The following is a 16,713-nucleotide window of genomic DNA, read 5'->3' on the forward strand; positions in this document are numbered from 1 at the left end:
GCAAAGCCATCAGAGCTATTGGGATTGCACAAGGTGTGAAGCAGCACAGAATTTAGCACATCCTGTTTAAATCCTTTGACAGGAGTGGCCAAACAGTGGCTCACGAGCCACATTTTACAGTTAAAGTGCAGCTCGCGGAGCCCCCCCTGCCTCCCTTTCTCCACGTATCAGACTGCAGGGAGGGGAGCTCAGGAATTCTGCCCTGCAATGGGATGGTGGGGCTAGGGGATTCTGCCAAGCGGGGTCGGGGGGGGGGGGCACAGAGGGGAGGTTCTAGGGCTTCAGCCCCAAAGGAGACACCTGCTGGGGCTCTGCTCTTGCTGAAGTCCCAAGCTCCAGCAGGTGCCTCCCACAGGACTGAAGCCTTAGCCCCACCACCCTGCCACAGGGCAGAAGCCCTGGGCCCTGGCAGGTGCCTCAGGCTCTTGAATGTCTGAAGATTATCGTGTGCAGCTCAGAGGGTCAGGAAGTTTGGCCATCCCTGCTCTATGGCATGTCAAGAGCTCCAGCTTTACAAGAGAAAGCTTCAGAAAAAATATGAATCAAGGCAAAAACCTTACGAGTCAAGTACAATTTGCACTTATTTACACAAATTGCAACATTAAGAAAAAAACAAAACATAAACAGTCTCAATGACACAGATGACTAAATTAAAAAAAAAAAGAAAAACATCCCAGATCACAGGGAAGTTTAAAAACTGACTGTGATATTAAGCAACTTTGTATGTAATTGTCTTTTAAAAGCATTTAGGAAAAACTTTTGAAAGAGGCCTTGATTTCAGTCTCTGAATTAACTCTCAGACAAACCTGTTAACGAAAGATTTGTAACTATAAAGAAGAGAGGAGCAAAATTTGGTTCGGAGCCACACAAGCCAATGTTCTAGATGGAATGGGATTCTAATTAATTGCTTCCACCTCGCATTAACTGTGGCTCAAAATTGTTTGAATGCATTGTGTGTGTAATTTACTAGTACTGGATGACAAAGAACGTCCAATAGACTGCTAGGACCTTATTCCTCCATCAAGCGACCAGAAAAATATGTGTGTATGTGTATGTAAAAGAGACTATGACTGGTGTAAGTGTAAATTGCCACAGAAGGATTCAAACTACAAACCTAGAAGTATGAAAGGCGATACATGAGAGGGGCAAAAAGGATCACATGCTCCTCCGCAGATGCCTGGGGAGGGGGCACATTTAGCAGGGAACTCCTGTGGCGAAAGGAGCCAAACGTGCGGCCACTGCTCCCAGGAGCCAGTGCCCCGCGCTGGCAGCTCCTCCAGGGCAGCTGTTCCAGTACCGCCCCCAGCCCTGTCCTCCGGCAGGGCTGTACAGACCCCAGGAGTTGCAGCCGCGTGGAAGGGCTGGGAGCAGTATAGCCATGCCAGAGGAGCTGCCAGTGTGGGGCCCCACATTCTGCTTCTTTTGCCAAGCCCTGCAGTTCAGAAATCTGTATCTGGCACAGTGGGAGGACCAAGGCCCCCCCAGAGGCAAATGTGAGATGGAGAGGGGACGGTGAGAGCATGGGGACCCCGGGCTGGGGGCAGGGAGGAGTCACATGGGGAGGTCACATGCCCCTTTAGCTGGTGCCCCCTTTTGTGTCCCTCCCATGAGTCGCCTAATCTGGGAAGACGTTCCAGAGATTAAACAAACAGCAAGACTCATCAATCATGGACACCCACACTTTTGAATCTGATGCCCTTTCAGTGACATAATTCCAGCAAGACAGCTAGAAGCATTTCCAATTAAATATTCCCATGGGACAATTTCATCATTTATTGAAAATGGAGTGAGGTGTCCATCCTAACCAGATCTAAAATTTTTGGAAAGTAATTTTTGTTTGTTACATTTGTTATTTTCCTCCTCCTCCTATTTCCATTTGTGTTTCAGTACCAACACAAGCTGACCACCAGAAACCAGTCAACCAATATGCAGCATAGAGCCCTTTGCATTGGGAAATGCTGCTGGCCTTCTACCTGTGTTACATAATCTCCCCACATTTCATAGCACAAAGCCTGTTCTGAACTCCTGGTAATCCACAGAGCTAACCTGCAAATCTCTCGCTCTGGGCTCCCTATGTTGAAGGCCTGACAATAGTTTAACCTTACTTAAACTAAAATATCAGAAACAACCAAACCATAATAAATCAAAGTGTCCCTCTAGTTGTGGAATTTGCAGCTGTTCCAAAAAGAGACCTAACATGCAGAGACACCAGTGCTGCTAGCCATGACATTTTTAAAATCCTTGTCATAAATATAAAGGGAAGGGTAAACACCTTTAAAATCCCTCATGGCCAGAGGAAAAACCCTTTCACCTGTAAAGGGTTAAGAAGCTAGGATAACCTCGCTGGCACCTGACCAAAACGACAAGATACTTTCAAAGCTGGAGGGGGGGAGAAACAAAGGCTCTCTCTGTCTGTGTGATGCTTTTGCCGGGAACAGAACAGGAATGGAGTCTTAGAACTTAGTAAGTAACCTAGCTAGATATGTGTTAGATTCTGTTTTGTTTAAATGGCTGATAAAATAAGCTGTGCTGAATGGAATGTATATTCCTGTTTTTGTGTCTTTTTGTAACTTAAGGTTTTGCCTAGAGGGATTCTCTATGTTTTGAATCTGATTACCCTGTAAGGTATTTACCATCCTGATTTTACAGAGGTGATTCTTTCAGTTTTTTTCTTCAATTAAAATTCTTCTTTTAAGAACCTGATTGCTTTTTCATTGTTCTTAAGATCCAAGGGTTTGGTCTGTGTTCACCTATGCAAATTGGTGAGGATTTTTATCAAGCCTTCCTCAGGAAAGGGGATGTCAGGTTTGGGGAGGATTTTGGGGGGAAAGACGTTTCCAAGCAGGCTATTTCCCTGTTATATATTTGTTAGACGCTTGGTGGTGGCAGCAATAAAGTCCAAGGGCAAAAGGTAAAATAGTTTGCACCTTGGGGAAGTTTTAACCTAAGCTGGTAAAAATAAGCTTAGGGGGTTTTCATGCAGGTCCCCACATCTGTACCCTAGAGTTCAGAGCGGGGAAGGAACCTTGACAATCCTAAATTATTCTTCAAACTCCTTTATCCCCGAGAGTGCTGGTCAACTCCGGTGACCCAGGACAAACTACTGTGTATCTATTGTTTTTTAAACACGCTCATATGCAATGGTAATATCCATACAAAACAGCAGAGCCATATGAAAAACTGCATTTCAGTGTGCACCTTTGATCATCTCAGCTGCATTCTGCACAGTAGTTTGTCTCCACCAGGACTAACTCCAAAACAATGAGCTGCTTTAAAACAGCTGCCATTCGTTTATTTAAAATGGATTTGCCACAAAATTTGCTCTGAGTCTATTGGTCAGAAGAACTCGACAAACAATATTCAGACTTGGATCAATTGTAGACTTAGGGTATGGCTAGAATCCCTGGCAGGAAATGAAGGAGGATGGGAGGGTGGCACACATGGAGCTGGTGCAGTAGAACGGATGAATGCAAGGAGCCCCTGGTGTGTGTACTAAGCTCAGCCTACAGAAGCTAGGGAGCGTGCACTCCCCACGTAGTCCAACAACAGAAATGAAATGGGGTCATCAACATCTCCAATTTAAGCGCACATAGCACATTCTGTTCTAATTCGATTAGACTCTCTATGGCTTTGATGTATATGGAGCAGAAAACAGATTCTACATGAGTCCCTTTGGGTGGGTTGACAAAGAGTACATGCCTGGGAGAAGACCACTAAGCAAAGAAAGTGATGCGGTTAATAAGCGTCTCTGCAAACACAACCCCATTTTCTTGTTGAATATAATGCCTCTCTTGAACATAAAATGAAAGATCTGGGGAATTAGCTCAATTTGGAGATTTGTGAACACAAGGGGATACTTTTTTTTTTAAATAAGGGGGAGGGGGTAAAGCCAACATGATGGAAGTTTCCTCCCCACACCCCTGAAGAGCAAAGGTAGCAAGACTGCAAAATAAATCTCATTTCTGGATTTATTCCACTTGGGTAGATGAATCAATCATCTCATTTCTGGATTTATTCCACTTGGGTAGATGATTCAATCAAGTCCCCAGCAGATAGGACTAGTCCTTCCTTAAATTCTGTCAGATTCTTTGTTGAAGGGGAGGCACCTACTTACCATAATTTATGGATCAGAGATTGGCCAAAACCAAAACTGACCCAAATGTAACCAAACTTTGAGGGAATCCCAACTTTTTTATTTAAATCTGTTTCTAGTTTAAGTACACTACAACCTCAGAGTTACAAACACCAGCGTTACAAGCTGATTGGTCAACCACACACCTCATTTGGAACCAGAAGTACACAATCAGGCAGCAGCAGAGACCCCCCGAAAAAGCAAATATAGTACAGTACTGTATTAAATGTAAACTACTAAAAAAGGGAAAAGCAGCATCTTTCTTCTGCATAGTAAAGTTTCAAAGCTGTATTAAGTCAATGTTCCGTTGTAAACTTTCAAAAGAACCAGAACGTTTTGTTCAGCGTTACGGACATTTCAGAGTTATCCATTCCCGAGGTCTGAGTAATTCTGAGGTTCTACTGTAAGTCTGTAACTCTAAGAAACCATGACCTGTCCTAGAGCTTTGGGAGCAACCATATTTCCCCCTGCCTCCCAACTACACTATCAGATTTAAGGAGTTGCCCCTAGGTGGAGCACCAGCCTCAGACAATGAGATGGGTTCCTTCCCCACAGTCAGCGCTAAGAGTGAACTCATTGTGCCTGCAGACATAAATCACAGTCAAGTGTTTATATTTATATTTCACCCTTTGCTCTCCTTTAATTTCAGCATTCAGAAATAAAAGGGCAACAATAGACACTCACTAAACACCGAGTCCCTCCCTTATCATTTACGGCACTCACAAGCTCGGCTTCTGACAGAGGAGAGCAACCGAATCCTCCACGCTTGTTATGATCCTATACCTTTCTGGTTTTGCCTAGATTTACACCCAATTGTAGAAGAATTACCAGAAAAAAACCTGTCACGACAAAATTTCCCATCAACTCAGAATATCACTAAACCAGAAAGCAACCATGTCTGCATACTGACACACTCACAGAAAAGCAGGCAGGCTGGGGAATGAACAGCTGACAGGTGGTTTTATAAACTGTAGGGCTATTGATTTACTCACAGTTAACCCACGCTATTAACTCAAAAAAAGTAATCCTGATTAAAAAAATTAATCGCAATTAATCACAGTTTTAATTGCACGGTTAAGCAATAGAATATCCATTGAACTTTATTAAATATTTCTGGATGTTTTTCTACATTTTAAAAATATATTTCAATTACATCACAGAATACAAAGTGTACACTGCTCACTTTATATTATTATTTTTTATTACAAATATTTGCACAGTAAAAATAATAAAACAGTATTTTTCAATTCACCTCATACAAGTACTGTAGCACAATCTCTACCATGAAAATGTAACCTACAAATGTAGATTTTTTTTTGTTACACAACTGCACTCAAAAACAAAACCATGCAAAACTTTAGAGCCTACAAGTCCACTCAGTCCTACTTCTCGTCCAGCCAATCGCTAAGACAAACAAATGTGTTTACATTTATGGGAGATAATGCTGCCCATTTCTTATTTACAATGTCATCTGAAAGTATGCCCCTTCATGCTTCGGCCACCATTCCAGAGGACATGCTTCCATGCTGATGACGCTCGTTAAAAAAATAATACATTCACTAAATTTGTGACTGAACTCCTGGGTGGGGGGGAGAATTGTATGTCTCCAGCTCTGTTTTACCCACATTCTGCCATATATTTCATGTAATAGTAGTCTTGGATGATAACTCAGCACATGTTGTTCATTTTAAGAACACTTTCACTGCAGATTTGAAAAAACGCAAAGAAGGTACCAATCTGACATTTCTAAAGATAGCTACAGTACTCGACCCAAGGTTTAAGAATCTGAAGTGCCTTCCAAAATCTGAGAGGGATGAGGTTTGGAGCATGCTTTCAGAAGTCTTAAAAGAGCAACACTCCAATGCAGAAACTACAGAACCAGAACCACCAAAAAAGAAAATTAACCTTCTGCAAGTGGCATCTGACTCAGATGATGAAAATGAACATGCATCAGTCCACACTGATTTGGATTGTTATCGAGCAGAACCCGTCATCAGCATGGACGCACGTTCTCTGGAATGGTGGTTGAAGCATGAAGGACATAGGAATCTTTAGCACATAAGGCAAGCAAATATCTTGCGACACTGGCTACAACAGTGACATGTAAACACCTGTTCTCACTTTCAGGTGACACTGTGAACAAGAAGCGGGCATTATCTCCTGCAAATGTAAACAAACCTGTTTGTCTGAGAGACTGGCTGAACAAGAAGTAGGACTGAGTGGACTTGTAGGCTCTAAAGTTTTATATTGTTTTATTTTTGAATGCAGTTTTTTTTGTATGATGATTTTACATTTGTAGATTCAACTTTCATGATAAAGAGATTGCACTACAGTACTTGTATTAGGTGAACTGAAAAATATTTCTTTTGTTTTTTACAGTGCAAATATTTATAATAAAAATAAATATAAAGTGAGCACTGTACACTTTGTATTCTGTGTTATTAATGAAATCAATATATTTGAAAATGTAGAAAACATCAAAAATATTTAAACTGTATTTTATTATTGTTTAACAGTGCGATTAATCGTGATTAATTTTTTTAATCGCTTAACAGCCCTAATAAACTGCATTTATTGCCAAAATACAAATGGCTGGTTTTCCTGCAATGGTTCTTGTCCTTTTCAACCCCTTTTCTAACAAGTGAGCAAGTTACATCTAATAGTGTAAAAAAGTCATTGACATCTAATACTGACCAATAGCTATGGACAGAAATGGAAGGTATATTATTATTTAGAACTGTCTCACTGTTACCTTTTGCTCCTCACATCTATTTACTGGGTTCACCTTGCCTTATAGTTAGACTGTAAGCTCTTTGGGGCAGCAACCACTGTGCATGTTTGGGGGGGGGGGGAGAGAAGGTGGCAATAAATGGGGACTTGGTGCTACCACAATATAATAAATATGTAGACTGTATATATGGTTATGAAAACTAAAACCAAAACTCTTGGTATTTCACAAGTCACAACATTCATCTCAAGCTCTGTGTCTTAAGAAACACACACACTTACTTGTTCTATATAGCTCTTGGGGGGTGGTACTCAGCTCCACACAGGCCAGTGGCATTGTTTGCCATGAACCACTTGGAGGCGCTAGAACATAGCTCGAAGCCAAGAGGATTACTGCAAGGGCGTCAGCAGCATAATTCAGGGGCAGCAGCATGGGAGGAGAGTCCTAGGAGTTCCCTCACCCTGGCCCTCAGGGAGCTACCTGCCAAATTCTGTGAATACATCTAAAAACTTTTAAAAGGAATAAATTGTTCCCCTTGTGCATCCCTTAAAATGCAGCCCATTCAAGGGGCAGAACCTGCCTCTGCTCCCTTCGCAATGTGCAATACCAGCTTCATAAGGGGAAAGCAAAGGGAGTCAAAGGGCTTGTCTACCCTTAAAAGTTCTACCACTTTAACTATAGCCATATAGTTAACACAGTTAACCTCTCTAGTGTGGACACAGTTGTACTGGTTTAGGTCTGCTAATTCCCATATGAGGGAAACTAGAAAGGAACAAGCTATATTTTGTCAAATGCTGCGAAGTTTTACAGCAGCTTGTTTGGGAAGACTTGCATCAAGCACTCACAACACTGTTGCTTGTGTGTAAAATTGGCAGCCCAAACACATGGTAGAAAGAAGCTAATGGCACCCTATACCATGGCATATTCTTCCACTCTCCCTTCAGGTATGTACCAACATGTGCTCAACTCTGCCACCTCACTTCAAAGGAGCTACAGCAAAACTTTCAGTTTGGGTTTTTATTGGTCCAGTCCATTGAATCTGTGTTTGCTTGGACTTTCTGCCTCCAAAAACAGTTCCCGAAGTCAAAACCAGCAAGCCTTGCATGTACTCCAGTACAGGTGAGTGAGCACTACACAACACCACCACCAATATGTGTTCAAGTTTTTTAAAAAAATTATTTCTGCCTTGGACCTTTCTACCAATATTGGGATGGCTGAGTTCTAGTAGTTTGAATATTTGTAAATAAATACACACACTTGAATACTCTGAGAAAGTAAATTTTAAAATTTGTTCCCCACCTGACAAGTCAGATCATCCACAGAGGAACAGAAATGATAGCATGCGAGTTGTGATCACAGACTAAGAAGCTCAAGTTTTGAACAGCAAATGAGAGTAAACTAAATTTGCAGGAGCCATCAAACAGTTTTGCACAGGAAAAATCTCAGTCTATTCAGGGTTTCTGCTTATAGGGAGAAGGCACAATTCATCAATAATTTGTTTACTACAGGTTAGTCTCTACTCCTATTCCCACCCTAAAAGCAACATAGGTGTAACACCAAACCAGGTGACTTTTGCATGGCTGCAGTGCAGCATAGCCATACGGACAATTGCACGTGAGCCTTTCAAAAACTGAAACATTAGCTGCTGTGGAATAGAGACCTGATTTGCCTTGGGTGCTCAGTTTATGGGCAGATTTGTGTAATCCACTGGTCAATGAATGTTATGACTCTCTCTCTCTCTCTCTAGTCTAGATGATCCAGAGGATGTGAATCTGTTACAACCCATGTAGCCACAAAACCTGGCTCTTGAGCTCAAATGGCAGAAACTCAAGCTTTCAGTTATGTAGATTCAATCACCAGCACTGGCCAAGACAGAGATCATACTTTTAGTACCCTTGATGTTCTAGAGTCCAACTGTGTTACTGTCCAGGGGAGGGAAATCTGTTAAGAAAACAGAAAATCTTAGTTCACAGTCACACTAAAGAGCACTTGAGAAAAGATGAATTTCCATAGACATATTTAACCTAATGAACAGAACTCAATGTAGCTTAAAGAAATGAATGCTGCTTGTTACTATCAAATTCTATGTTTGTTCTGTGTCATTCTGGAAAGATAAAATAAATATCCAGGGACATTTCCAGGGATCAATCAGCATGGTTGTGAAGTTCCACATTTCTTCCAGGCTGTTCTCATTAGAAATGGCAATTCTGCATATTTTGAACAGTTTACACTACAAGGATTATTAAACTAGTACAGCAGCATAATGTACAGAAGTTACTGAGCAGCAGCTCACTTCATTGCAAATTGATAACACTTGAAAATAAGGGTCTAATCATTCATTCCTTTGGCACCAGTCAGTTCTGCCGCATGCACATGACATACCATTTAGAGAAAACAATTGAGGATATATTGTAGGGAAAAGCCCTAAGCTAGCAATTGTGGGACAGGACCTTTTCAAACTAATTTCTCAGACTATTATCCTATGCAAAAAGTGATGCTTCAGCTCCCAAGTGCAACTAGTGGAATTCTGCATCACAAGCAGATTACAGCAACAATCAAAGGCAAGATCCATTTTATTCTTGAAGATACTCTGCAACTAAATCCATTAGAAAAATTAAGTAAAGGATAAAATACTAGGTAAGTAATGAATCTTATCCAACTGGACATTAATGACATGTTAACATCGGTTACTGAAGCCCAAGATGACATAACAGACCATGAGAGAGCACAGTGATGTGTGTACTCTACATGTGAAAGGCATCTTTCATGAATGACATGGAAGCTGGAGTAATCTCTCAGTCATGCAGACAATCTCTCCAGGTCATTAGTTCAGAGACATTAAGTAAGTTTTGTGGAGAAGTTTCCACTGTTACTGCCCCTGCTTCACTCTGTATGGATAGAAGACTCCCTCCTCCTGCACCAAATTCTTGTATTCACCATATTTGATAAGAATCTAAGATATGAATAATTTCAGAGAATTTATTGGATGAATTTCACATTTCCAATCACATTTTCTCTGTGAAGAGACAGAAAAACCAAGAACTGGTCATTCAAAATTAGACAATGAATAATCTGCACAAATAAAGCTTAGAATATTTGTAGCTGTTTCCTGAGCAGTTCATTGTAAAATACTGGATACTCAAAATTACTTGAATTTTGAATATGTAGACTCCTGGAATGGCTTCTCTCCTCCGATTGGAAGAGTGACACTATTAGAATCTATTTTCGGAGGCAGTTGTGCTTACCGATTCCAAATTTGCTTTTCATCATTCTTCTGCAATATTTGCTTAAAATTGACAAGACATTCCAGAGTGAATTAGTTTGATGAACTATTGGTAGAAAACAAATGCAAAGGCAATCATGGAAGCTCATTTTTTAAAAAATTCAAACTGTTTGAAGGAGAGTTTTTGAAGTATGTAATCAGCTCTAGCTGCAGTCGAGACTGCTTTTTACAGCTAAGTAATTTACTCCAGGAAATAGGCTTTGTAACAGAAACAATGATGTCCTGAATTAACAAGGTATGAGCAGCTGCACCTCTGTAATATCAGATCTACAGGATGGTTGCCTTTACGGTATAGTGTAAAGCTTTCCTCTAAAGTGTGTGCGCATTAGGAGTGGGTATTCCTTAAAGAGGGCAGCTTTTCCCATAAGGATTTGCATTTACATAGTGTCTAATCAGAACGTTAGAAGCCCTGGAAGTAATTGTGTTATATATACAGTATAGTAAAATGAAGTGCAAGAGATCAAACAGACTTACCGAAAGTCTCACAGAATGACTGAGCAAGATGGTCAAAGAACTAAGAGGTCTAGTTCCTCAGCCTCTGCTACATCACTTGATCACTCTTCCTTCTAAAACACACTCCCATATTGCAATAGAAGCCACAAGAAGACTCAGACAGCAAAGCAAAGCAAAGCAAATACAAGCCTGAATGAAGCCAGACACATGTTAAGAACCTGAGTCCACAGCGACCAGACAGAATTAAATCCCCCAAGGACATAGGGACAAATACACTTCTGGTTTAACCGGTCATTCAACAGAGCTACTTTCTGCAGCATTTTCCATGCAACTCCAGGGTGAATGAGTAAATTAAGGCTGATCCTTTCTGCATTAATTTACCATGTTGCCTTCTAAGGAGTTGCGGGGCAGTGGATTTTGAGAGATTCCCTGGCAGTGCTCCTCTGGTAGGAGCTGTGCTGTCAGGGATCCAACTGGGCATGAGGCCCCTGCTAATCACCTTGGATCTGCTGGTTTTGAAGGTGGAAACCCCTAGCAAACTAGGACAGGCGAACCCCGCAAAGAAAACATTAGAGTTGACAGCCCTCTAAGCTAATAACTCCTTCACAGGAATGTCCTGTTCATAACCTAAGAACTTGGATTCTTCCATTTCAGCAGAGAACTGTCAGCCTGAAGCCACCCCGCACCTCCATATAGGGCAGTCACACAGGAAGAAGCTGTAGCAAAGAGACAAGTTCAAAGTGGATGATTCAGGCTCTGAACTGAGAGTGGAGAAATGGCCTCTCCCAGTACAAGTATGAAACCAGCAATTCCCCACCTTAATGAACATGGATGCTCAACAGTTCCTATAAGCCATTTAATCTATTAACAAGCATGTGTCTTTCACAGTGCACAGATCATATGGCTTTTAAAAGGGGAGGCTGGAACAAGGGAGACCAGACAAAGGTACAGAAACTTAGTAAGTGCCCTGGGGGTGGCAGCTCTGAAAGCCAACCTGTGAGAGAGTCAAATTCCGATTGTTGTATGCAGTGTAGTTGTAGCCATGTCAGTCCCAGAATACTAGAGAGACAAGGTGGGTGAGGTAATATCTTTTATTGAACCAGCTTCTGTTGGTGAGAGAAAGCTTCTCTCTTACCAACAGAAGTTGTTCCACTATGAGATATTACCTCACCCATCTTGTCTCACTCAGCGTGACAAATTTAACAGGGCTCTGCGCAAAGTCAGCCATGTATGACAAGGACTCGTATCTTATGTGATCAATCTGCTAAGGTTGTTTCTGCTGCTGCTCCTTACCTCCTGCTCAGGAGAGAGTCACCAGGAGGATATGGCTCCACAGAAGCTGGGACCAGTAAGATGTGGAAGCTACCTTACTAGGGATTCTGAAAGGCATGGAGTAGTTGGAGACAGTGGGTAAGGATCTGTTTGGGACCCACCAGCTACTAACTAACATCGGAACTTGCCTGGCGGATGGTAGCACACCAGGCATACCAGGGAGTCTTTCAGGACAAAGTCTGTCAACATGCAATACTGCAACTACTCCATGCAGGAAAGACAATCACACGTGGCTGAAGAAACTTATTTCCAGCCATATGTTGGATTTCACCATTCACAAGACATACTACGTTGATTAGCTAGGAAGCAATCAATTCAGAAACAGACATGAGCTCTGAAGCTCACCCCTCCACAAGCTTTGAATACTCACAATGAACTACCTGTATAGAGCAAAATGTATTTAATGAAGAAATTCAGGAATAGATTTTGAATAAGTAAGCTGAAGTACCTGTCTGATCACCATTTATGGACAGAAAATAAGGGCAATTTGAATTCTACTGCTCTTTTTAGTGAAAATTATTCACTCAGCTCCAACAGGTACGGACATGTGCCTGTGCCAAATGGTTGCTGCCTACTCTATAAGAGCTTTTCGAATGAGGGCCACAAATGATACCACAATATCAGCTAAATAAGCCCCTACCACATGCATGTGTGTTGTGTCTTCTACTATAACCATCTGTCATGACTATTTATTTTAGCAAACAAGAACATAAGAACAGCCATAGTGGGTCAGACCAAAGGTCCATCTAGCCCAGTATCCTGTCTACTAACAGTGGCCAATGCCTGGTGCCCCAGGGGGAGTGAACCTACCAGGTAATGATCAAGTGATCTCTCTCCTGCCATCCACCTCCACCCTCTGACAAACAGAGGCTAGGGACACCATTCCTTACCCATCCTGGCTAATAGCCATTAATGGACTTAACCTCCATGAATTTATCCAGTTCTTTTTTAAACCCTGTTATAGTCCTAAACTTCACAACCTCCTCAGACAAGGAGTTCCACAGGTTGACTGTGCGCTGAGTGAAGAAGAACTTCCTTTTATTTGTTTTAAACCTGCTACCCATTAATTTCATTTGGTCGCCCCTAGTTCTTATATTATGGGAACAAGTAAATAACTTTTCCTTATTCACTTTCTCCACACCACTCATAATTTTATAGACCTCTATCATATCCCCCCTTAGTCTCCTCTTCTCCAAGCTGAAAAGTCCTAGCCTCTTAAATCTCGCCTCATCTGGGACCCATTCCAAAACCCTAATCATTTTAGTTGCCCTTTTCTGAACCTTTTCTAATGCCAGTATATCTTTTCTGAGATGAGGAGACCATATCTGTACACAGTATTCAAGATGTGGGTGTACCATGGATTTATATAAGGGCAATAAGATATTCTCCATCTTATTCTCTATCCCTTTTTTAATGATTCCTAACATCCCGTTTGCTTTTTTGACTGCTGCTGCACACTGCATGGACATCTTCAGAGAACTATCCACGATGACTACAAGATCTTTCTCCTGATTAGTTGTAGCTAAATTAGCCCCCATCATATTGTATGTATAGTTGGGGATATTTTTTTCCAATGTGCATTACTTTACATTTATCCACATTAAATTTCATTTGCCATTTTGTTGCCCAATCACTTAGTTTTGTGAGATCTTGTTGAAGTTCTTCACAGTCTGCTTTGGTCTTAACTATCTTGAACAGTTTAGTAACATCTGCAAACTTTTGCCACTTCACTGTTTACCCCTTTCTCCGGATCATTTATGAATAAGTTGAATAGGATTGGTCCTAGGACTGACCCTTGGGAAACACCACTAGTTACCCCTCTCCATTCTGAAAATTTCCCATTTATTCCTACCCTTTGTTCCTACCCTGTCTTTTAACCAATTCTCAGTCCATGAAAGGATCTTACCTCTCATCCCATGACAAATTAATTTACATAAGAGCCTTTGGTGAGGGACCTTGTCAAAGGCTTTCTGGAAATCTAAGTACACTATGTCCACTGGATCCCCCTTGCCCACATGTTTGTTGACCCCCTCAAAGAACTCTAATAGATTAGTAAGACACGATCTCCCTTCACAGAAACCATGTTGACTTTTGCGCAACAATTTATGTTCTTCTATGTGTCTGACAATTTTATTCTTTACTATTGTCTCAACTAATTTGCCCGGTACTGATGTCAGACTTACCGGTGTGTAATTGCCAGGATCACCTCTAGAGCCCTTCTTAAATATTGGCGTTACATTAGCTATCTTCCAGTCATTGGGTACAGTAGCTGATTTAAAGGACAGGTTACAAACCATAGATAATAGTTCCACAATTTCACATTTGAGTTCTTTCAGAACTCTTGGGTGAATGCCATCTGGTCCCGGTGATTTGTTATTGTTAAGTTTCTCAATTAATTCCAAAACCTCCTCTAGTGACACTTCAATCTGTGACAATTCCTCAGATTTGTCACCTACAAAAGATGGCTCAGGTTTGGGAATCTCCCTAACATTCTCAGCCGTGAAGACTGAAGCAAAGAATTCATTTAGTTTCTCCGTGATGACTCTATTGTCTTTAAATGCTCCTTTTGTATCTCGAAAGGGGCCCCACTGGTTGTTTAGCAGGCTTCCTGCTTCTGATGTACTTAAAAAACATTTTGTTATCATCTTTTGAGTTTTTGGCTAGCTATTCTTCTAACTCCTTTTTGGCTTTTTCTTATTACATTTTTACATTTAATTTGGCAGTGTTTATGCACCTTTCTATTTACCTCACTAGGATTTGACTTCCACTTTTTAAAAGATGCCTTTTTATCTCTCACTGCTTCTTTTAAATGGTTGTTAAGCCACTGTGGCTCTTTTTTAGTTCTTTTACTGTGTTTTTTAATTTGGGGTATACATTTAAGTTGAGCCTCTATTACGGTGTCTTAGAAAAGTGTCCATGCAAATTGCAGGGATTTCACTCTAGTCACTGTACCTTTTAATTTCTGTTTAACTAGCCTCCTCATTTTTGCACAGTTCCCCTTTCTGAAATTAAATGCCACAGTTTGGGCTGTTGAGGTGTTCTGCCCACCACAGGAATGTTAAATGTTATTATATTATGGTCACTATTTCCAAGTGGTCCTGTTATAGTTACCTCTTGTACCAGATCCTGCTCTCCACGCAGGAGTAGATCGAGTGTTGCCTCTCCCTTGTGGGTTCCTGTACCAGCTGTTCCAAGAAGCAGTCATTTAAAGTATCGAGAAATTTTGTCTCTGCATTTCGTCCTGAGGTGACATGTACCCAGTCAATATTGGGATAATTGAAATCCCCCACTGTTATTGAGTTCTTTATTTTGATAGCCTCTCTAATCTCCCTTAACATTTCATCGTCACTATAACTGTCCTGGTCAGGGGGTCGATAATAGATCCCTACTGTTATAGTCTTATTAGAGCATGGAATTACTATCCATAGAGATTCAATGGAACATGTGGATTCATTTAAGATTTTTATTTCATTTGATTCTACATTTTCTTTCACATATAGTACCACTCCCTCACCCCTAGCCCCGCACGGCCTGTTCTGTCCTTCCAATATATTTTGTACGCCGGAAAGATTGTGTCCCACTGATTGTCCTCACTCCACCAGGTTTTTGTGATGCCTATTATATCAATATTCTCCTTTAACACGAGGCACTCTAGTTCACCCATCTTATTATTTAGACTTCTAGCATTTGTGTACAAGCACTTTAAAAACTTGTCACTGTTTATTTGTCTGCCCTTTTCTGATGTGTCAGATTCTTTATGGGAATGTTTCTCGTCTGATCTGGCCCACACTTTGTCCTCTTTCATCCCCTCCTCCTGACTAAAACCTAGAGAATCTCTATCAATAGACTCTCCTCTAACAGAAGTCTCTGTCTGATCCACGAGCGCCTCTGCAGCAATTGGCTTTCCCCCATCTCTTAGTTTAAAAACTGCTCTGCAACCTTTTTAATGTTAAGTGCCAGCAGTCTGGATCCACTTTGGTTTAGCTGGAGCCCAGCCTTCCTGTATAGGCAGGGCCATCCTTAGCCATAGGCAGAATAGGCAGCCGCCTAGGGTACTACTCTGCCGGTAGTCCAGACAGAGGGGAAGCAGTGGAGCATGTAAGAGCATGGATGCTAGGTCCTAGAGAGAGCCGAATGCAGCACAGTCTGAGGGAGGGGATTGGCTGCTGGGGTCTCTGGGAAGGGGTGGGGGAAAGGGTGGCGGAAGGAACTGACCTGTGAGTGTGACTCTCTCCCCTGGCGTGAGGTGAGGCAGGCTCGGCAGTTGCAGTATCCTTTGTTGCCCCCCCCCCCCATAAAGTCCATTCTTCTCCCCCTCCTCATGGAGCACCCCCCCTCCCCTCCCACAGGGCTGGGTTGGGTGAGGGGAAGGGGGGGACAGGGGCTGACTGGCTGCAGTGCTGAGGAACGAAAGTGAAAGTAACTCATTCCTGGGCAGCCAGCCAGGATTGGAAGGGTCACAGGCAGCTGGCTGGGCCAGAGAGCATGAGTGAAAAATCAGTCTGCGGTTTGGGGTAGGATCCCACTTTTATAGGGACAGTCCCAATTTTTGGGTCTTTTTCTTATATAGGCTCCTATTGACCCCCACCCCCGTCCAGATTTTTCACACTTGCTGTCTGATCACCCTAGGTGGGGGTAATTGGTGCCTATAAAAGACAAAGCCCCAAATATCGGGACTGGCCTATAAACTCAGGACATCTGGTCACCCTAGCTGGGGAGCGCGTCTCTCCCCTGGGCTGGCAGTGATCCATCACATCTGGGGGGGGAGCTGCGCAGGGCAGGATG

At 42.0% G+C, this 16,713-nt stretch overlaps 1 protein-coding gene across 6 annotated transcripts in view; it reads right to left on the reverse strand.

Moving 5' to 3' along the window:
• LOC144267747 (uncharacterized) overlaps window positions 1-16,317 on the reverse strand; it is a 96,383-nt gene extending 80,066 nt beyond the window's left edge. For 2 of the 6 annotated variants that reach the window (XM_077821997.1, XM_077821995.1), the window contains exons 1-3: window positions 16,144-16,317; window positions 15,040-15,169; window positions 8,745-8,801 (exon numbers count right to left, since the gene is read on the reverse strand). The gene's annotated coding sequence lies outside the window, so the exon portion shown is untranslated. Of the gene's footprint in view, window positions 1-7,141; window positions 7,411-8,744; window positions 8,802-15,039; window positions 15,170-16,143 lie in introns of those variants that run through there. The other 4 variants (XM_077822002.1, XM_077821999.1, XM_077821996.1 and 1 more) reach the window with 3 other exon arrangements.
• Window positions 16,318-16,713: the final 396 nt, after the last annotated feature.

The sequence above is a fragment of the Eretmochelys imbricata genome, chromosome 7 (assembly GCF_965152235.1).
Source record: "Eretmochelys imbricata isolate rEreImb1 chromosome 7, rEreImb1.hap1, whole genome shotgun sequence".
Lineage (NCBI taxonomy): Eukaryota > Metazoa > Chordata > Testudines > Cheloniidae > Eretmochelys > Eretmochelys imbricata.